Source organism: Bidens hawaiensis, unplaced genomic scaffold (assembly GCF_021521415.1).
Source record: "Bidens hawaiensis isolate Kalapana, Puna unplaced genomic scaffold, B.hawaiensis_p1.1 tig00005460_1, whole genome shotgun sequence".
Taxonomy (NCBI): domain Eukaryota; kingdom Viridiplantae; phylum Streptophyta; class Magnoliopsida; order Asterales; family Asteraceae; genus Bidens; species Bidens hawaiensis.
This window is the reverse complement of record NW_027491348.1, coordinates 694,107-718,343: the sequence shown is the minus strand read 5'-3', so window position 1 is coordinate 718,343 and position 24,237 is coordinate 694,107.

Here is a 24,237-nt window from a genome sequence, read left to right as displayed (position 1 = left end):
ATCGATATCCGCATCCTTTAAACCACCTGCCCAAAAGCCAGTTCTGATAATGGAAGCCACCATACTGGTTTATTCCTTTGCGGCTGCTTCAAAAATTGGATCAACAATGATTTGAAATGTGTTGAGGGTCTTGATGTGTCTTTATCCGAACTTTAGCTTATCTCTTGGATCGACGAACCGGTATTGACCCTTCCTTTTCTGTAGACGTATGAAAACAGTGGCGGTTTCACTGTCAAAAATCCATAATCTCATATTATCCAAGGTACCATCTGGAATGGAGTTAGGCACATTAATATGAGTAGCCTTATTTGTTGTAGGCCACATAACGTTCATCATGGTCTTTCCTGTCCTTGGATCTCTAACCGCCTTAGCCTTTTTTAGAAATGAATCAGTAGTCTTCATGTTTGGGAAGCCATTATCGACTTGTCATCGCAGAAACTTCCAGATATCAGTGGCTCGCTTATCATGATTTGAGTTGTGGAACGGAGCGTTGATCAGGTTGCTGAGATCTACCTTCATCCAAGATCCGAAGTCTTTCATCTTCTTATAGTACTCAGTATTCCCAAACCTTCGTTTAACCCACCACGTGTTCTTTTCAGCATCAAAACATCATGACGTGATCCAGAACGATCACCATATTTATCAGAGAATGCCTTCTGAAAGGTGACAATAAACTTGTCTGGATGATTGGACGATTCAACATTATGATTAGAATTCTTCATAATGAGGATCATTCTGAATGTCATCTGATTGTTCAGCAGTCTTGGGTGGAATTGAAAGATAGTGCTCTAGTGACTCGGTAGTGTCATCATGTGTAGATGGTTGTGCACTGGAGCTTCCACCCTGATCAGCAGCAGTTTTCTTCACAGTAGGATCTTCACTGCCCTTGAATTAATCTCCAACTTTCTGAACAAGTTTCTGTTGGAGGTCTAGACACATAGCAATTAAGCCTCCCATGTTGAACTGAAGCTCTTTGATCTTAGAATCTTTGTCAGAGTTTCAAGCTTCAAGTTCTTGAATAAGTACGTCCTTTACAACCGAATCTTGTTCGAGTTCAAAAACTCAATGCTGCAAAGCTTGTATGTCTACAGGAGCATCTCCAAGTACAATCCCTTTTCCTTTATTCTGCAAATAAGTGTTGCATGGCGAGAATCTGAGCAATCTTCTCAAAAACACTAGAGCTTGATTGACCTTAATTAGTTGGGTCAGATGATCCACATGGTGCATCAATGTGTGGGATATCGACCTCAAAATCAAACTCATAAGTGGATGGACTAGTGTCAACATGAGTCTTAGGAACTTCCGACTCATGTTGTTGTTGTTTTTGTTGTTGGCTTGTTGTTGTTGATGTTATTGTTGTAGTTTCAGTGACCAGCACGCCAGGTCTAGGATCCTTCTTCCTTCGTTTATGTGGAATGAGATTGGCCGCTAGTTCCTCAGGGGTATCATCATCTACATTCACAGTGACTGCATGAGGAGGCTTCAAGTTAGTCAACTGTAGCATTTCTTTGAAACTCTCAAACTCTTTTAATTGCTCATCAGATGGAGCATTTTCTGTTTTACGGTGTTCAGTTTCTTCATCATCTGAAATAATATCAAGTGTAGCAGTACGCCTCTGAACCGGTGCCACATGCTCTTCAGCAACCTGAGCACTGACTGACAAAGTCTCAATTTAGCAAACCTACCGAACTTGACCAGATCGTGAAGACCTTGGTATAAAACCTTTGCCCCTTTCCTTGATTGTTTCATCCGTCCAAAGGATTTGGGCCCCATTGACTTCATATCCATCGTTTCTACAGACCTTGCAAGATAAGGATAATGTGAATAGAAGATCATCTATAGAAACCTGGGGTACATGAGAAACATTTCCTTTTTCTTCCCTTTAAAGTTACTCATCATTTAATCGAACACGAATTTAGAGTAGTTGAAGTTCCAGTCCATGATTAGAGAAACCACTGCAGACATTTGTGTGTGGATAATCTGATCAGATCCCCCTTTTCGTCCTGACACACAAGTAAAGAATGTGTGTATAAAAAATATCTAGTAGGAATGAAATAGTTTCTTAATTGCAGGAGGATAAGATCCCTCGTAACCCATTCTTGTTAACAATTCAGTGACGGCAGCGGTTGAGTATTCCGATGGGTAATCAGGTTGATCCCCAAACAATAATACTTCACGTATAATGGCCTCCGATATGACGATCAGCTTTGTCTGAACCTTGGAGTCAATAGTAACAGCTCCACCTATTCCCCACCGGTTGATAGAGGCATGATTCCAGAAATCCGTGATTATTTTCTTGCAAATAACAGGATTTTCTCAAAAAGCATGAGAAATCTTGCAAGTATTGAGGCCAACGATCATGGACTTGAACTCCTTGTGTGCCAAATGAGGATCAAACAAATATCTAGCAATATTGTGAGTGTCAACAAACTTTAATGGTGCCTGGTCAACCATTACTGCAACAAACGAGTGAAGTTAGAAATAGTTTACACAGCTTGAATAACAATCATAAGTTTAAGTATATGATTTTAATTCTGTAAACATTGAGGACCAATTGTGACAGAAACAAGTTACACGGACCATAAATAAATATAGTGATGATTTTATAATAGATTTCAGTCCAATAGGTAGATTTCGGTCATAGGATAGTGTTTTCGGTCTCTGTCCGGTCCCACCGAGAATAAGAGTTCACGGTCAAAAATGAGAGATCTCGGTCAACAAAATTCAACCGAGAACTCTTGGTTTGACCGAAGGTTTTCGGTCAACATATCAGAGAGGAGACTCTTTGAATTCAGTCTCGAGAGACGTGTTATCATCTTCAACAAGACAATACGAGTTCATTATCTGAATCAATGAACAAAGGTCCGGACAATCATTGACATATAATCTCAAACAAGCCCACTAAGATTATCACAGTAGTATCATGCCACATCCTCCATAAATTTCTTACCTGTAATCGAACACAAAGAAGCTAAAACACGATTATACTTTATTTGGATACCAAGAGATTAGGGTTTTTCTATCAGACACTGTAAGTCTCCTAGGGCGTGTCGGTTGATCGATACGAGATCCGCATGAGGTCTAGAAGTGCGGAATCCTCCTAGACTCATTTATGGTGTTACAGACAAAGAACACGAATAAACACAAACATACACATGAATGGATAACACAGATCTGCAGATCGCTTTATATAATAATCAAAACGCATTACATACCGAACGAGAAAACAAATTACGACCGACCCGAGGTGAGATCTACCTCGGGTCTGCCCACGCGACTCTCACTTTATGTTTTTCTCAATACAACTAAACAACTGAACAACTGAACTTCTAACTGGAAACCCTAAACATGACAAACATATATATATATAACAACTCCGCGGGCTTGGACTTGGGCTTCTAGGAGATGTTGCTTAACTTCTCCAAGACAACTTCTCCTACGGCGAAGTTGTTCTAACTTCACCACTTCACCTCAACTGGTCGGAATTACATAGCGACGGTCACAAAATGCATCAACAGACCCCTCTTTACCGTTGCTCTCAATTCTAACAAACACTAAAGATCATATGTTACCAAACATGCACCAACATAGAGATGAAAAGTGAATATGAATTTGAAATATTGACAATAATGAAATCCAAATCCCATTTATACTCCCAATTTAGTGGGCCGAGAACCCATATGGTTCCAGCCAAGCGAGCCCTATTTAAAAGGTTCAGCCCAAAACAATTTATCAAATAGACATTTAAACAAAATCAAGGCCCAACCTGTTTTTACCAAATCAAAAATAGCCCATTTATAACAGTTGTTTCGAGAAGAGTTTTTCTGAGATGAAAATAAATTTAAGCCAAATAGAAAAACAAAATAATAATAATGTCGGTCTTCTTGTAATTTGCCAAAGTTTTGGGATCAAATTTTAGTTTTCGATAAAAATGTTGCCTTTATGAAAATATCCGAACATGGAATCTTATTGATTAAGGTACTTTCACGAGGATTCATGTTCAGTGTTATTATGACATAAAGAGACAGATTGATAGCAGGTATAAAGACTTAGCATGATTTTCATTACGTCAGTGATATGGATTAGGTGCAATTAGGCATAAATCTCATATGGACATCACTCATGGACCTTGATGCCTCCTATCTCTTCTCAAAGCGTATTTTGCTTTCCCCAGATCACCCCAATTTGACTCCAACCCCCTAGTGCTTGATCAAAACTTTTATAAAAACAGAAAAAATTTAAGTTTTAAGGTTGAACGTTAGACTTAAATGCCTTTCATTCAGAATGTTTAGGACTTATTTGAATGCCCCACCCTTGTAGTTCTAGTTTGACCCTTTAAGCTTTTGAAAAACCAAGATTTTAACAACTCAAATCATATACATACTTATATTATTATTTTTATACAACATAATATTTTTGGTGATCAAGACAATAATTGGCTCATGAATGACTGGGTAATTGCTTTTCTGCCTATCATTCGGAGAGATGTATATGGAAACATGCACATTTCTTCAAAATGACTCTCGACAGTGAGTTTAGCAGATTTAGTTTATATCACTTCATCGTTTACACATCATGTGAAGCTACCATACAAATCAATGACTGTTCTAGAGCCTTTTAAGCTTAACAACTTCACCCGTTAGGCACTAGAAAACAATTTATCTATCATTTTCCAAAAGTTGGATCAATTTTCATGTGAAAGATGTTTTGAAGCTTTAAAAAGCTATTAACTGAATAATCATATCACTTCCTAGAGAATTACAGAAGACACAATTTTAAAACTCAGTCACCTCGGTCATTCTTATTTTTTAAGCTAAATGGCTATCCCGTATGTCCATAAGTGGTTAACAGGACCAAACATATATGAAAATACATGTCCTTCTAGCTTAGAATTACCGACCTAATTTTAAGTGAATGAATTTAAAATATAGCTATATCACAATCGCCCCAGATTCTTTCAGTCTTTTGGTGAATGACTATCCTGTGAATCTATGAATAGATAACAAGACCAAACATATACAAGAATATGTCCTTCCAATTGGAGCAACCGGCATAATTTTAAGCGAGAGTGAGTAAGCAACCTTTAAAAAGAAAACACACACTTTTTTTTTGAATTTGTTTTATTTTCTCCCCCTAAATTTGTGCAAAAATAAAATATGTACAAATTTATCCTTAAAAAGACTCAATCCTCGAAACGAAGCATTCTATGAAAACCGACAAGCACATTGAACCTGGCTGTCCCGACCGGTTTTGTAAAATAGTCCGCCACATTATTATTAGTGTGAACTAGTTCAAGATGGATTAATTTACGGTCGTAATAGTCATGGATAAAATGTATTTTAATATCAATGTGCTTGGTTTTTGAGTGTTGAATCGGGTTCTTAATGATTGCAATGGTAACATCATTATCACAAAAGATAGGGGTGTCAAGAAATTCCAAACCGTAATTCAGCAATTGATGTTGCATCCAGATACCCTGTGAGTAGCAAGTTGACACAGTAACATAATAAGCCTTGGCAGTCGATGTGGACACCATTTTTTGTTTCTTGCATTGCCAATAGATGAGACGATCCCCCAAAAACTGACAACCAGCAGATGTGGATTTCCTGTCAATGTCATCTCCACCATAATTGCTATCAGCAAAGGCATATAAATTAAATTCTGAATTTTTGGGATACCAAAGACCTAACTTCCTTTGTCCCTTCAGATATCTAAAAATACGTTTAACATCAATTAAATGAGAGAGTTTAGGGTTTTTCTGGAAACGAGCACTTTGACAGACAGCGAACATGATGGCAGGTCGACTGGCGGTGAGATACATCATGGATCAGATCATCGATCGATAATATGTTTGATATACGGGATTCCCTTTAGGATCAGAGGACAAGAGTGGCCTTTCCTCCATAGGAGTGGCAACACTTTAGGAATCTTGAAATTCAAACTATGCAAGCATATCTTCAACATACTTTCCTTGATGTAGAAAAATTCCCGTTGAACTCTGACGAACCTTCAATCCTATAAATGTTATCATTTCCCCAATTGAGCTCATCTCAAACCTCTTCTTCATCACCTCTTCAAACTCAGAACACAACCCAACATTGGTCGATCCAAAAATGATGTCATCTACATAAATTTGAACCAGGATCAAATCTTTCCCAATGGTTTTAAGGAACAGAGTCAGATCGATGGTCCCTCTTTTATAACCATGACCAAGAAGATGAGCCATCAACATATCATACCACGCCCGAAGATCTTGATGAAGATCCTATAGTGCTTTATCTAGCTTGTAGACATGAGTAGGATTATTAGAGTCTACAAACCCCGGTGGATGATCCACGTAAATCTCCTCCTTAACTTCACCATACAGAAACGCAGTTTTAACATCCATCTGATAGACAGTAAAAACCATGAATGATGCGTAAGCCAGAAAAATCAGGAGGGCTTCGAGTCTAGCTATGGGAGCATAAACCTCAGTATAGTCTAAACCTTCAACCTGACAAAAAAAATAAACAACCAGCCGTGCCTTGTTTCTAACAATAACCCCCGTGTCATCTAACTTGTTTCAAAAAACCCATCTCGCATCCAACTCTTTCTTTCCCATCGGCAGTTTAACCAGTCTCCATACCTTTAGCTTATCAAACTGATTTAATTTTTCATGCATTGCATCCACCTAGCTTGGTTCTTGTCGACCGATTTTGGCTCAATCTGAGAAATAAAGCAAGAAAACAATCAACCGTTTATATGTCCAGTCTGACTTCTGGTGGACACGCCTATTTCAAGAGGACCAATGACATTTTCAATCGGATGATTTCGCTGAATATTTAATGGAATCGATTGTTCGGGAACAACACCAATAGAAGGTAGATTTGACAGAATTATATCAACCTCAGTGAGAGGGTTTTTCCATCCAGAGGCCGTTGTACTATGTGAGTACGAAGTGCTAGCGACGTATTAATTTGGAATCACATCAGAAAACAACATGCTCCCGAAAATTTGACGGATATGACTCTCTCCCTCAACTCCATGGGTATCTTTTGATGAGGTTGGTGAAGACACAGTTTCAGTAACCTCTTCTTGTTGAATGACAGTCACATTCAGAGAGACATTCGGTGATTCTGAGAGATCATCATCCAGAACTGGAGATATGTGCGAGACAGCATGCAATTCTTCCTTTTCAGTATCTACGGCAGTGGCACTCAAAACTTCCGAGTCGAGGACAGGAAGCACATTGAACGGTTTGAAGAGTTCATTGTAATAGAAAATCCGGTCAGGACCAACATGGGAATAGGTTTCGTTTTCTTCTAACCAACTTAAATCATATGATTTAAGAATATGCTTGGTTGTCTTATTATAGACTCTGTAGGCAGTACGACAAGTATAACCAACAAAGTAACAGTAACTGGCTTTGGCCCCAAATTTTGGAGTTGACTCAAGGTTCAGTAGAGTACATGGGCAGCCAAACGCTCTTAAATGACCAACTGTAGGCTTGTGATCATAGACAATCTCATATGGAGTTTTGATTTGAGACTTGTTTATTAGCACCCTATTTTGAACATAACATGCAGTATTAACAGTTTCTACCCAGAAAAATAGCAGCAGTTTTGAATCACACAACATGGTTCTAGCTTCCTCAATCAGAGTCCTATTTCTTCTTTCAGCCACACCATTCTGTTGCGGTGTTCGAGCTAAACTATATTGTTAAAGCACCCCCTTCTCAGAAAAAAAGTAATTTGATGAAGCATTCTTGAATTTTGTGCCATTGTCACAACGAATGCCTTTCAACTTCAAGCTTAACTGATTTTCCATAAGCACCACGAACCTCTTGATCAATTCTGCAGTTTCACTCTTATTTTCGAAGAAAAACATCCAAGTAAAACGTGAGTAGTTGTTAGTGCACGGTTTTGGTGTCCATAGCGATCGAATAAGTTATAGATAGTCTAGGTTGTATATTTAATGTAAATTTTCCATTCACTATGGATTTTATAGCGAATGAGGCCCATTCGTTAGTTTACTAGACTAGTTCGTTAACGTATAATCCCATTCTTTATGAAGGCATAACGGATTAGGGCTGGTTCGTTAAGGTATTACCATTCATTATGGAAGCATAACGAATGGAGTCTAATTCGTTATGAAGGCATAACAAATTAGACTTAACTTAACGAACGGGAGCATATGACCTATATATAGGTTACTCATGTATATATAGCGTTGATTTTTTGACCTTTGTACCATTTTCACAACGAATTACTTTTAACTTCAAATTGAGTAGATTCTCCATTAGCACCACAAAGCGCTTTATCAGTTCTGCAGTTTTACTCTTATTTGACACGATAAACACCAAAGTAAAACGTGAGTAGTCATCAGTTATAACTAGACAATATGAACCAAGGGAGAGACTCAATACATGAACAAGACCAAACAAATCCATATGAAGCAATTGAACAAAACTGAGGAAATGGTATTAACCAATTTCAGCTTGTGAGATTTACGATGATGTTTACCTAGAGCACAAGCTACACGTTTCTCAATTGTTACAAAATCTTTAACTGGCAGATCGCGGACAATGTTGCTTTTAGCAAACGGTTTAGAGTTTTAACATTTGCATGACCAAGAAGACAATGTCAAAGCATGGAATTATGTTTCGACACTTTTAAAAATAAACACGTGATTTCTTCTGGAACATTTTATTCATGTTGATCACGCATGCACTATCTTTTCTTTGTGATCGAACAAGAACCCAATCTACGGGTATGATGATACCAGGTTTTAAAAGCAGACACTCTTTGTTTGTAAAATGTGTTGAATAACCCTTGTCACATTGCCAGACACTGAGCAAACTGTGCCAACTCGTGAACAAAATTGACATTTCGAACTTAAGAAAACCATTACTTACAGTACCCTTCTGTGTAATCTTTCCTTTTTCTCCTCTCACAAAGTAAACATACCCTCCATTAAATTTTTGAATGTCATGCAGTTAAGAGATGTCTTCTGTCATGTGCCTGGAACAACCGCTATTAACATAACAAGGTCTGATGATATTCCTCCATAGATGTTCCTGCATGATGTGCGAGATTAATTAGAATTTGGTGCCCAGTCCATAGTAATGCTGGGTACTCCTGATTCATCTGTGCGGGATACAGGTTGCCATGACATGTCTTCCTATTTATCTAAGATCGAACATAAAGCTTTTAGTGAATCGGACACCGAAGGTTTAGGAAACCATTTATAGTCAGGTTTTAAAACTTTGTGACTAACGTAAACGGTTGACTTTGTCTCTGGTTTGTGGACGGAAGTCACATTGGATTTTGGTTTCCATATCGATTTTAATCTAGAGGCTGGATTTGGTCTCGAGGCCATAATCAATTTCCCATCAAGCTTTCGAGACATGGCAGGCTTAGTCTAATGGAATCTCAACCTGTCAGTCTTGTTTCGTTTCCAATCATCATCAGAGGGATTTGTCCAGAAATACCGTGAATAAATAAAATATAATTCATTAGAGTTATTTCAAGGCAGATCTCTCTGATTATGTTCGTAGTATGGGACACAAGGACGGTGCAAACAATTTCTAGCAATCTTACCAGGAGTGGCACAATTAAAACAAGTTTGTCTTTTAATATAAAAATCATAGTGGCCAACCCCTGGTCTTGATATTTGTGAGAGTTAGGTTGCCCCGCTTTAGCTTGAATATTAGATCTACAACAATAATGCACACAAGAACTCCCTTCTTTTACAAACTTAGGTTACAAATATTTATCCAAAATCATTTTTTTATCAATTTTATTTGAAACCATGCCACAAGTATTTATTAGGTAAAGCAAATGAATCTTCCTCCTCATCACTCCAGTCCTCTATATTAACTTCATATGCACGTGAAGTAAAATCATTAGTATCATTCACTATCAAGGTTTGTTCCATGGGTTTGACTGAACCATGACCAACTTTTCTATTTGGAGTCGGCTTGCCGTACTGCATGAACGGTTCTCTTGCTTCATCTTCTTTAGTAAAAGGAAGCCTAGTCTAATTATCATTATATGAAGAAGGAACCACGTTTTCCCCAATACCCTTACCATTTTTCTCTTTCCATTTTAACTTTTTTCAATCATGGATTCAACAATAGCACTAGAGACATCAAATTTTCTTACAGTTGAATTCAACGATTTCAAATTTATTAGTTAATTTTGAAATCTCCAAATTAGAAGCATCTAATTCGGCAGTTACCTCGGAAACTTGTTGTTTTGCATCTAAGTGGTGACAACATTTTACGATAAAATACTTTTGATGTTTAGAGAAATCCTTTTGTTGTGCTTCTAGTTTATCATTTAAAGATTTTTCAAGTTTCTTAAGAGTGATATTTTCATATTTTATGCCTTCCATTTCTCTAATCATATTACTATTGTGAACTCTATTCAATTCTACCTTATTAATGCAAGATTGAGAACACAATTCAGAACTTACCTCAGATGAGTTGGGAGAAGTAGAGGCCATGAAAGCAAACAGAACATCCTATACAAGATCCTCTGCATCGTTCTCTTCTTCAGCAACATCAATCTGAGCATGGTTCGTAGTATGATTGTTTATGTTAAGTGCTTCCATCTCGTCATTCCAATCAAATTGCTGAGCTACCAAACCCCGCTCATTCTCTCTAGCACCAGCTGCATTCTACCACTCACCGGAAACAGTGTCATTTCCCTGTTTCCCTCTATGACTGGATTCATGCATTCACGAGCGAAGTGACGCGGCTCGTGACAGTTATAACACCTCAAAGTGTCTTTATTGAATCCCACCTTCTTGTCTAATGGCAAGTTCCAATTGTTTCTGCATGTTCTCTTGGTAAACTTCTTAGCTCTAAACACGGCCATGGCTATTTGCCAAGAAATATCCATTCCTTCCATATCATCAGAATGGATTTGATCCAACTCAACAACTACGACTGGAAGAACCAAATCTCCAGCAAGAAAAGCATTGTAGTAGTTCATGAAACCTTCCATTAAGATAATCTTTTCTTGAGTCTCCTAAGGAATAGCAGGAACTTGAGTGAGAGACTGACTAGAAGACCCTACAACCGATTGAGGCTTTGTTTTTGAAGTAGGTTGATGAAAGAACACAGGAGTAGGCTGTGTTAGTGGCTGAGTAAATTGACCTTGAGAATATCTAAACGTTGGGAAGTTGTTATGAGCTTACTGTGGCTGAGCATATTCACCATGAGATGACTTAAACATAGAAAAATTTTCTTGTGATATGAGAGCATTATTAGAAGGAACATTATAGTTAGCTGCATTGTAGGAGTTAGCATGATTAATGGCACATTGCTTGTCATCCAGGTCACAGGACTTAATGATTGCCAACACCTCTGACAAACTTAATCTGGCTAGGTCCTTTGTCTTTTTGATCACTACAACATTCATGTCTTACCTCTCAACAGAGAGTTGACCAGCTTGTTATTTGTCTCAGTAAGTGTCAAGTTTATGTTTGCAGATCGCATTTTCAGTGACGAAAGTAACAAATATTTGAAGTTGTGTCTCCGAAGACTCTCCTGGAACATGATTGAACACGTTAAACGTTTTTCGCAAAAAATCCTGTCCCATACACCTCAATAAGGGCTTCCCCTAACGCTTTGGCAAACTGTTGCTATCTGGATCCTTAAGCAATTTCAGGTGAAAGTGCCTTTGTTATAGTGGCAAAAGCCTTCTCATCCTCCTCATTCTTTTCAAAATCCTTGTCACAGATAAGTTCGACGGGCTTTACAGCTACTTCACCACCATTTTCTCTTTAATAAGTGATGGGCTGAGGATCCCTGACAATGCTTCTCCAAATCTTTTCATCCTTCATCTTCACGTACTTTTCTAACCTGAACATCCACTCAGTGAACCCCTCATGAGACAGTAGATTGGGTACACGAGTGGCAGTTCCCATAATGTAGTCCAACTCTTGATGTAATGCAGCATTGGATGCTTTATTGCTAACTGGTCCATTTCAGTAAAGAGTCCAAGTAATAGTCCAATGACCTAAATGTAAGTCCAATTTTAAGTCCAATCAGCAATGGCCCAAAATATCTAGGCCCAAAACCAAAATGAAAACCCGAGAACCCAAGAACCGAAAACACTAGTCGAGAACACACAAATATTCCCGAAAACCCTTGATCTGAGTCGAGAACACCAAATAGTTGCCTGGAACCCCTGTTGATGGTCGAGAATGATCAAATATTGCCAAGATCCCAAATTGTTGCCCGAGAACCCTGATTGATGCTTGAGAACTATCAACTGCTGTCGAGAATGATCAAATATTGACGAGAACCCTGATTCTTGCCCGAGAACCCTGATTGATTTGAGAACACCGAAAACTATGTTAGCCGAGAACCAATGTTGATCAGATTAATTTTGGTAAACAAATCAAATCCTGAGAATTCAGGGATTTGAATTATATTCAGTGATCAAATCAGTTTTCTCCAAAGAATAGCTCAAACAAACACTGATGAAAATGAAGAACATACGGACACTAGAGATCTTGATTCCCAGAATATTACCCAATGAATATCAACAAAAAACGGATCTTGAATATTTGATATCACCAAAACCGAGCCTAGAATAGGTCTATAGGCTCTGATACCAATTGTAAGTCCCAAATGAAGATCTTTCAATGTGATATCAACAAACTCGTTCTTAGGCGGAAACTAACAATGATTTGATTCAAGGCAAACAAGAATAAACACAAATAAACACATGATGGACTTTAAAACACGCGTTATTTTAATGTCGGGTGCTTAAGATCTTAATGAATGATTACAAGATGATTGGAATGGAGAACCTCATAACCTACTAACCTACTAACATACACCAATTCTGTTAATGATCGACCACCATAATGACCTAATACAATGTGTATATATGGCCTATCACACTACTTTCCAAGCCCAAACAAAAGCACACCAAAAAGACATGGTTTTCAGCGTTACACACTAACAAAACTCAAGCCTAAGAGATTAAGTATAAACCATCATACCTAGCCCAACAGCTATGCTTAAGTTCCTTTAGTTGTTTATTTAATTAACGAGGCATAGCAGTCCTTAGATTCTTTTTATTCTCCTAGAATCTTAATGATCTTCCAAGTGTCGACATCTTGATGCACTGATGATAGGTTGAGGGAATTGACTTTATCTTGCGATTCCAGGGCTTGCCTATGATAACATTGAAAAAAGTCAACGCGTCAATAACACAAAGTTCATAGACAAAGTTTACTCCCTGAACATGGACTGGAAGCTTGATCTCTCACACTGTACTATTAGCTTCTCTGCTGAATCCCACGAAGACAGAAGACTTCTATATGATCTCGGATTTCGGGATATTCATCCTCTTCACGATGTCTACCTATTATATATTCACTAAACTTCCATTGTCCACCAAGATCCCGCGTACAAAACAATTAGAAATGTAAAGGGTTATGACCAAACCAAGATCCTGTGTATCTTAAATATTATTTTTTCCTAAGCATCGAACGTGACTCCGTATTCTTTTGGTGGGGTCACCGTTTAGTTGGTCCATTTGGCTTTTCTGCCTTGGCTACTTTGGCATTCGTTTTAAATGTTGAGTAGGAGGTGCCGTATATTTCTGACCCTCTAGAGATTTCATTCACAATCAGAGCGCATGGTGGTGGAGACTCTGCCCTATTGGGATCCTGCTAGGGATTCGGTTTCAGTTCTTCTTACACAGCAACTCTTTTAAGTGACCTTTGCTAAGTAGGTAGCTGATCTCCCTCCTTATAGCAATGCAATATTCTGTTGTGTGACCAGCAACTCTGCTGTTAGAGCCATTCAGTGTCTGTTGGATCGTCCTGTCTTCTTCCATCTTGATAACCCTTAGAGCCATGTTTCTTGCTTCGTCCAGATCCCTGCCAGGATTCATGACTAGATCCTCATAGAAAGAGGTATCTTTCTTGAGACCCATCTTGAAAGCTTGCTTAACTGTTGCAATGTCCAGGTTAGAAAGAGCTTCCTTGCTAAATTTGCTGACAAAATCTCTAAGGGGTTTCAACATTGCCTTGTGTTACTTTATACAAATCACTAGTCAACCTTTTAATACTTCTACCGTAAGAAAGTTGGTTATTACACAAATTAAATAAGCGAGAAAAAGAGTTAATAGAGAAAGGAGGGACACTTAGAAGCCATTTCAATGCAGCTCTGGTAAGTTTTGAGTGAAAGCCATTGCACAAATAGGCTTCCTTGAGATTCTGAGGTATGGGGTTGATCTCCATCCTCTCTCGGTACTGGGCAGCATGCTCTTTAGGATCTGTGGTTCCATCGTACAGCTTCATGCTTGGAGTCTGGAATTCCATTGGGATCTCGGAATCGCATATGGGGGGTGAGAATATTAAGATCCTATGGCTACATGAAGCCACTTCAGGAATCAGCTGGACTATCCTAGGTATGCTACAGATTAATTCCTTCAACTCCTTCGGAATAATTGGACTAATACCGGAATCATGAGCAGCATCATGGTTAGTTACATGTATAATATTATTAAAATTACTAGTGTAGGGAAACATAGCTGGGGATCCCAGAATAACACTGAATTCTCAGGTGTGAGTAACCCTGGTAGACTGGACGAGATCACTTGTTCTGGCTACAGATAGCATGGGAAGGAAATCATAATAGCGATTCTGGAGAGATCCTGATGCATCAAAGTTTAGGTTCCTAGATAGCAATGGAATGAAAGATATCTGGGAGCTCCCTCAAGACAGAGTTGTTGGTTTGCTTCTAAGTTACCATATGCTCATTCATCTGCACTAAAACATCAAAAAATATCATCGTTAGACATAAGGACCGGTCTTGTGTTAGGAGACCCAGATCTCTAGCTAAACACGCCGGTAGAAGACCTTGTTGTGGGGGGAAGCATGATTCTTCGGCCCTTGAGATGTTAACACCGAAAATGGCCGCCTTCCTCTAGACAGCAGGTGGAGGAGGAAGTAGTTGAGCAATTTCGGAAACTACATACAACATGGATGAAGATGCAGCTTTTGATTGAAAGGCCATTTTTGAATATAGGTTTGCAAGGTAAAGGTTTAGGAAGAAAGTGAATATGCATTTGAGTATGAAAACACCACTTTCCCCACAGTGAGCGCCGAACTGTTTTGGTCAAAAACACCACTTTCCCCACAGGGTGTTTTTCAATAGTGAGGTAACTAATATGGTGAACAAGTATGATAAATGTAAATGTTGACACAACAATATAGCGATGAAAACCTAGGATCCTGGTGAGGATCTCCGGAAAAAACCTCGGGAGTGGAAAACAATCCCGTGCCTCAATTTATTAATTTGAAAATGATTGTTACAAATCGAAAACTAACTGAAAACAGAAGCTAGAATACAAGTGTCATTGTGAAAACATGTGTTCCTAAAACATTTTCAACAACCTCTTTTTATAGAAAGAGAAAATAACTAAAACTCCTATAATTCATGGAACCCTTGCCACCATGAACATTTGAAAACGTGTTCTCCAAGTCCACGTGTGTTTCGACTTGGTCATTCGTTCTTGCGGGTAGAATAAGTCAGCTAGCCGTTGTAGATATTTTACCTTAGTGTAACCTACGAGCACAACATAGAAAAAATTATTATAGTTGGTTAGTATAGGATCATGCAACTTGCTGGGAATCCGAGCTATGAGGATACTCGTAAGGATCATGCCGAGAATAAAATGACCCCTGACACTTAGGAGTCATCCTGAAATCGCCACATGGAGATATAATACCCCAGACAATCAGATGTGATTTCCAAGCCACCAATAATGAAGCTGAGTATGAAGCTTTAATTGATGGCCTTTAGTTGTCTAAGGATTTAGAAATTAAAAATATTCATTTATTTGTGGATTCCTTATTGCTTTCTAACCACTTCAGTAGTTCTTATGCTGTTAGAAGTGAAAAACTAACAAAATATCTCCAGATGGTAAAAAAAAATCTAGCAATGAAATTTGATTATTTTATTATTGAACAGGTCCCCATGGATGAAAAAGCTAAAGCATATGCTTTGGAAATTCTAGAATGTGATTTTAGGATCCCGACGGAAATAAAAGTTTCGATCATACATATACTAAATCCAGCCACAAATGTCCCGCCACTTGATGAAAAGAAAGTAATAAGAGAAGCAACTGAGCAAGATCCTCAGACTAATGAAGTAACAAGCACTGTAGATATTGTTGATCAGGATCCTAAAGTTAGTTAAGAATCTTGGGCCCACCATATCATGAAATATTTTCAACAAAAGGAGATTCCAACGGATGAGAATTCTAAAACTTTTCGTTTGAAGGTATTCATGTACATTATCCTAAACGATATTCTCTATAAGAAATCTCTTGCAGGTCCACACTTGAGATGCATGGAGGATACTGAAATACAAGAAGTTCTAAAAGACATCCATGAATGCGACTATGGGAATCACACTAGAGGTCGATCATTGTTTTCTAAAATCCTTAGGACTGGCTATTATTGGCCAACCATGAGAAAATATGCAATGGTCTATGTTCAAAAGTGTGATGCTTGCCAAAGATATAGCAACATTCTTCATCAACCGCCTGAACCTATCCATCCGATTGTATATCCTTGGCCCTTCACGTAGTGGGGAATGGATAATGTGGGCAAACTACCAAAGGTTCCAAAAAGAAAGTTTTTCACCTTAGCAATGACATATTACTTTTCCAAATGGATTGAAGCAAAATCATTTGTCCAAGTTAGAGAACAGAAGTGATATCCTTCATCAAGAGAAATATCCAGACACGTTTAGGAATCCCACCCGAGATCATCTGTGACAACGGGTATCAAGTCATTGAGAAAATAACTACCATCTTTTGCGATGAATGGGTGATAAAAATGATCAATTTCACACCAGTACACCCTTAATCCAATGGACAAATGGAATCTTTAAACAAGATCATCATCAAAAATTTGAAGAAGAAGCTGGGGACAAAGAGAGTAAAATGGGCTGAAGAGCTACCATTCGTGTTATGGGCAGATCAAAATACATAAAACAATGCAATAGAGCTAACTCCTTTATCTTCAGTGTTTGGGGCCGAGGCAATGTTTATGACTGTGATGGTGATCCCTATTGCAAGGTCCTTCCATTAGAATCCTGAAACCAACAATCAGGATCTTGCCGATGATCTTGATGTGGTGGATGAACTTAGATATTTTGCAAGGATTTGCATGGAGGAATACCAACAAAAACTCACCAAGTCCTATAGAAAGAACGCCGGGGTCAGAATTTTCAAGTGGGAGATCTAGTACTAAGAAAAGCATTTCATAATACAACAAATATAAGGATGGACAATTAGCACCCAAATGTGAAGGACCGTACAAGATCGAGGCTGAGGCATGAAAATGTGCATATCAGCTATCTTCTATGGATGGCAGGATCCTGCCAAGATCCTGGAATGTTGTTCACCTTAAACTCTACTTCGTGTAAATTAGAATTCTATTTTTAACTTGGTAGGGTATGTATTTTGACATTACTATTTAAGTTATTTTTATTATTATTCTTGAAATCCATTAATAACTTAAGCATCAGAGGGGTGTTTTCCGAGCTAACACCCACCCTTAAACTCTTTTTTGTGTAAGTTAGAATTCAATTTCAAATTTGGTATGGTATGTATTATGACATTACAATTTCAATTATTTTTATTATTATTCTTGAAACCCATAGAATCGGGGTCCCGACTACGAAATGAATGCATTCCAAGGGGTTTGTCCACCTCTCTATGTTTAAGGTTCAGATACCTTCTAAGGTTTAAAGCTTAACACCTTTCCAGGAGCGTGCGTTGTGCACGTGTAATTTATTATGGCAGGACCTGTTCATCTTAATGGTGGCTGAAAATTATATTTTTGTTGGTTACATGGAGCATGTTTGTACATAAGGTTTGGCATTTTCATGTCACTCAAGATTGGCTTATCCCATGTATTGACATAAAACCTTTTCATGTCACTCACGATCGAATTATTCAAAGTTTTTGACACTTAGGTGTTAATTCGAGATCAATGTTATTTTTGGGATATTCCCTAGGATCTTTACGATCAAAACTATTTTTGGGATCATCCCAGGATCCTCAGGATCATCTGACAATCTTAGCTATTATCTTGACATATCTTGCAGGATTCGACCCGAGATAAATATTATGGTGACTAATTGAGTCATTAAAGATTTCTAGTGACAATAGATTTTATAACAACTCGGATCTTTTTGTTTAATATTTTATCCATTACCCGACCCGTTTATATGTTCTGGAAATTTTATCAAGAAAATATCAATGCGATCGAGTTATTATTCCTTTATTATTAATTTTTTATCATATTTATTTAATAGTGAAATATATATAAATAAACTTTCATTTATATGAATTTTAAGCCCTAAGCTATAATTTAACTTCATTTTTTACCCATGCTAAAAGGCCATGGACTAATATGCAAATCTGATTATTATATTCTTCTTAACCCAATACCCCCATTAACCAAGACCCGTACTTTGGACCCAAACCGCAACCCGTATACCCAGATCGATGGCTTGAGCCGTAATTTTCGTTGTTAATTTGGAATTGATCTATGCATATCAATACTCATGCCTTGTTCGTTCTTACCGACACTGTTAATTTGGAAAATACAATATATTATGATACGTATTGATCATATATTCAAGCCGGCATCACTTATAAATCACTAAACATTGTAACAATCATTATAATACAATGCATCCTACACAAACCATCCTTATTCCGTCGCTAACAAAACCCTTTTAACCAATTATATCGTCGTTGTTGTTTGGTACTTGTTCTTGATCACGTCCAAGCCATCAATAATACAAGCAATATAACCAGCAATTGATAAACATTGTAAGTAATTGGTGTATGTTTCATGTTTGTCCTTTAACCCTCTACAATGGCCACAAGGTAAATCTACATTGTTAGGGTTCATATGGTTTTCTAGTTATTTCATATTTTAGTTATATATTTCTGTTCTAGTTTATAACACGAATTAGATACCAGCCTGATTGGCTGGTGCATTTGGTTTAGGCCACAAGAGTGGCTGGGGACGCGGGTTCGAACCCCCCCCCCCCATCCAACCCCAAACCGTTTTTAGTTTCATTTTTTAATAACTAATTTAAACATATATATTGATATATTTAATAATTTAAATTATATTATTATTATATATATAATAATTGGTCAATTTTTTATAAAACCAACATATTAACCGATCAATTTTCCGAACTTATGTTACAACCATATATATATATATATATATATATATATATATATATAAGATTATTAAAAGTTTTTATAATTAAAAAAGCTTTTAATTTATAAAAAGGGTTTTAATATTTAACATATTAAAATATCGTATAAATTCAAGTATTTTATAAAAGATAATATTTTATATAAATATTATTATTTACTATATATTATTTAATATTTACAATATTAAAGATCTTTATTATTGGTAATAAAATGTAAAAATTTATAATTTCACAAATACCGACCGACTCAAATAATTTATAATTTATATATATTATTATTACAACTTTAAATATTTATTTTTAGTTAAAGGATTTATTTTTATTTATAAAGTTATCTTTTTGGAATAAAACTTTAAATAAATTATTTTATACTTTCAATACATGTTCATATATCGATTCCCTAATAGTCTATTTATTAATTCGTAGTATTTCCCGTTATTACAATTACAAGGATTTCTCCTTGCTATATCTTGAGCGTAAAGTCTATTTTACCGTGTAAAGTCTATTTTGATGCACTCATTTCTTCGTTTATTTGATACGGTGAGTAATCACTCCTTTTCTTTTACTTGTTTTCAATGTTTTGGGCACATATGCGTATTATTATTATTATTATTATTATTATTATTATTATTATTATTATTATTATTATTATTATCCACATTACTAACTGTTATTCTTGTGTGTATATCAGTTTAATGCCTAACTTACTTATTTGAACGCATTCGGGGAGGTCCAACATATGTTTAGTATGATCATATGACTGTCGTAGTGGCCGGCGTCCAATTGCATGATAATGATTTCACCGACAAACTCAATTTTGTTAACCAATGGTCGATTAGCGTGGCAACGGTTTAGCCCCTTCTTATTATCTGCTTGAAATTGTGTACATGTTATGGCTTAATTGTTATCTCACAGGAACAATTTGCGTTTCCTTTATATATTATATTATATCTCAAATTAACTGGTGTTTTACTCACTCAACATGTGTTGTTGACAAAATATATTTCTATTTACGCATATTCAGGTTATCGTATGAATTGAATGCAAGTTGGTGAAGACTTAGTGATAAACTTACATTAGAAGAATTTTAATCAAGATAATTGAAATTGAAATTTGTTTTTTTGTATTTAATGGATTATGTAGTTGTTTGTATTTGATTAATTTGAGTATTAAATTAAATTTAATAGATATTGTCACCTTTAATATTGCATGATAGTACCTTGAGAGCTGTGAGCAATCAGCTCACGCCTCGGCATTTTCTACTTAGGTTGGGTTTGACAGATTTAAACTTCATCCTATCCAAAAGTGGTTTTGTTTACTTATTTACTTTCCTTAGTATGTGGTAAAAAAATTGTTTTTACACTTACGATTTTATTCATTCCTAATAAAGATCAACAAAAGTTTTAATCAACATCTTTTGATATTAAAATAAGATAGACATAAGTAAGACAGAAAGGTTATCATCATATTAATCGAAAGTAATATCTCTAACTTTGTCCTAAAACCCAGGATCCCTCTATCAGAGATATTAAAAAGATTTTTTTAACCTAAGAACATGTAAGGATTCATCCTAAAACTTAGGATCCCTCCACCTTAAATTGTTCATCATCTTACAAGCTGAAATTAAAATTGTTCAAAAGATCACCACCACAATACAAAGAAAAGTAAATTGTTTAAATTACACCCATATCGAAAGCTAGCCAATATAAACCATCAAACAACGAGGGGCTCAGACCTTGTCATCATTATTCTTCAATGTGTATCTGAGAAACCAGCAACTATCCCAGCCTGCATCGCCTTATCTCCATCTCCAGCTTTCACCTCAGCATCTCCAGCCTTCACCTCAATACCCTTGCTTGACTTAGCAGGATCCTCTCTAAAATCCAACCCCAGATTGGCCCTAATCTCTGCCTCTCTCACCTTTAAACCTTCAAGTTCCCAAGAGGACTCATCAAAACTAGGCCTACTAGCTTCTACCATCACCTCGATCCTGGAATAGCAAATGGAGTGAGCAGCACGCAACCTAAGTTGAGTCTTGAAGTCATTCAGCAATTTAGAATGAGTAGCCTTGAGGTCAGCTTGTTCCCGCTTTAGCCGATAAAATTCCATGGCCATGTTCTCAATATAGAGAGACTTAGCCTCGGTCATTTTTAGATCATCCACTTTCAGCTTCTGCACCTCGACCTCATGGAGAGAATCCGAATAAATCTTGGTCAAATGTTGGAGACCCTAAAATAAGAAAAGGTATGATCAATATAACAATTACCCTCGACAAATAACTGTTGCTGGATCATAACCTTGATGAGGAGTGCCTCATCATTATCAAAGTTGAGTGAATCGATGGTGGTTCCCGGTGCCTCAATAACTTTCATCTTATTAGAAATGGAAGCTCTAGTACGGGAAGCTGGAGGAAGTGTCTTGGAGACTTCAACAATGGCAGGTTCCTACTTTGAGATAAAGATGTCCATATCGTCCAAACCCAGTCCTTGGCCTGCTATAACACGAAATCAAGATTCCGAAGACAACAATATCCCTAATATTCATAAAGGATAAGGATGATGATCTCACATAACTTACTTCCGTTTGATATTTCTTGGATTCTGAATAAAGCAAGACCTCAAGTTAGAAGGAGCATTCGACCTTGGGAATCCCGAAAATTACAGGAATCCTCTTCAGAGCGGCGAACATAGGAGTCACGAGATCAAAAAATTCACTGAAAATCACACGGAAAAAACAAGTTATGTATCAATTATATGCTTTGTTCCTTAAAATCCTAGATATATTTCCTACCCTTATTAACCCACTAGTATGAAAGTTCCCCACTCCGGGAATAGAATCACTTTGCACGAAGAAGAATCTCTGTAAGTATCGTGGAAGGAACTTTCAATGTGATATCAAGTGTATTTGTTGTTATCGGAATCTAACTATGAATCGATTCAACGTAATACAAATAAACACAATAAAACACGGTAATGCTTCAAAACATACGTTTATAACGCCGGGTGATTAAGCCCCTTGATGACGACTAAAATATGATCATTATCTCTCTCTGTTAAGTCTAACCAACCAACACCAAAACCATCTACATACACCATATATATAGTCAAAGCTAAACCCTAAGACCAAAAACATAATAAGCCCACCAAAATCCATGATTTCAGTTTACATAGAGTACCCCCCCCCCCCAAACTAAGTCCAATTACATAAGCGTAAACCATTAAATATAGCCCAACATTCTTCCCCTTGGTTTACTGTTTGATCATCACTCGTGCTCAAGTATGTCAGCATCGGCTTCCTTGTAAGCGCCCACCCATAACCTTGTTCGTATGATCGACCCCACCATTCTAGTTTACTCCTTGGTAGCTGGCTCGTAAAGTGGTTCAGCTGTAATCTGGCAGCCGCTAATAATCTTTTTATCCCTTTAACCAAACTTTAGTAAATTCCTTGGATCAACAATACGATACTGTCCTTTCTTTAGCCTTATAATGACAGTAGTCGTTTCACCATCATATGTACAAAACTTCGTTTAATCAAGAGCACCCTCAGGAAATCTCTTGCCGATTGGAATGGATGTCACTTTCATTGTTGGAGGTTGCATCACATTCAGCATTGCCTTGTTAGTATGAGGATCACGCACCCCCTTTTCTTTCTTGTGAAATGACTCTGAAGTATGCATATTAGGAAATCCTCTTTCAACCTGATTCTTTTAATAATTCTAGAAGTTAATTGCCTTTTTATCATATCACTCAAGTCAACCTTTATCCATGGACCAAAGTATTTCATCTTTTTGTAATATTCTGTGTTTCCCGACTTTCGCTTGACCCACCACATATCCTTATCAATATCATACCCTCACGAGACACCCCGTGATCGACACCATACTTATTAGAAAAGCTTTTCTTGAGTTCTATAACAAATTTCTCTGGATGATTAGAAGACATAACATTTGATCGGAGTTCTTTCGTATAAGCATCTTTCTTTGTATCCTTTCTACTTTCTCATCTGTCTTTGGAGGAGCGGACAACTATTGTTTCAGTGGTACAGAGGTGTCAATGTTTGAAGCAGGGCGCATACTTGAACCACTATCAGTAGGAGCATCATGATTATTACCAGCTATCTTCTCACCACTTTCATCTACACTCTTAAAATCACCACCAAATCGACTCACAAGGTTTTGTTGTAGGTCCAAATATAAAGCAGTAGGGCCACCCATGTTTGCCTGAGGCTTCTGAATCTTTATTAGTATTGCTAGCTTCAAGTTCTTAGATTCATATATTTTTCACCACCGAGTCTTGTTCGAGATCGATGACTCTACGTTGTAAGGCTTGGACTTCAACTGGTTCGGCTTCTAGAGAAATCCCCTTTCCTTGTCTTGTAAGAATTTGTCTTGCATGGAAAAGATATGATCATTCTTGTTAGATGCACTTGAACTTTCTTGACCAATCAGGTCAGAAAATCCCGATGGTTCAGTGGTGGACTAAATATGTGCTTCAAACTCAAACTCTTGAGTGATATCATCAAAGATCTGATCTTGAATTTGTTGGGCAGCAATAGATGGACCATGATCAGTTTGAGCTTCAACTATAAAAGGCTCAGTAATATTTGGTTGATTGGTTGGTGTAAGATCACTAGCCAGCACACCCACTCTCGGATCTTTCTTTCGCTGTTCACGTGGAATGAGATCGGTGGTTGGCTCTTCTTCAGTATCATCATCATTATGTGTCCCGATGACTAACTGAGGATGCTTCAATGCAGTCGACTAGAGCTTTTCTTTAAGGGCTTCAAAATATTTAACTTGTTCAATGGTAGGTACAGAATGTTGTACCTGGTGTTCAGACTCCGTATGTTGTGGTGGAACACTATCAAGCTCATCAGCATCCGAAATTGTCTCAAAGACAGTTATGGGCCTTTGAGCACGAACCACATGTTCTTCAGCAATAGAATCACTAGCCGCAACAACAACAACCTCT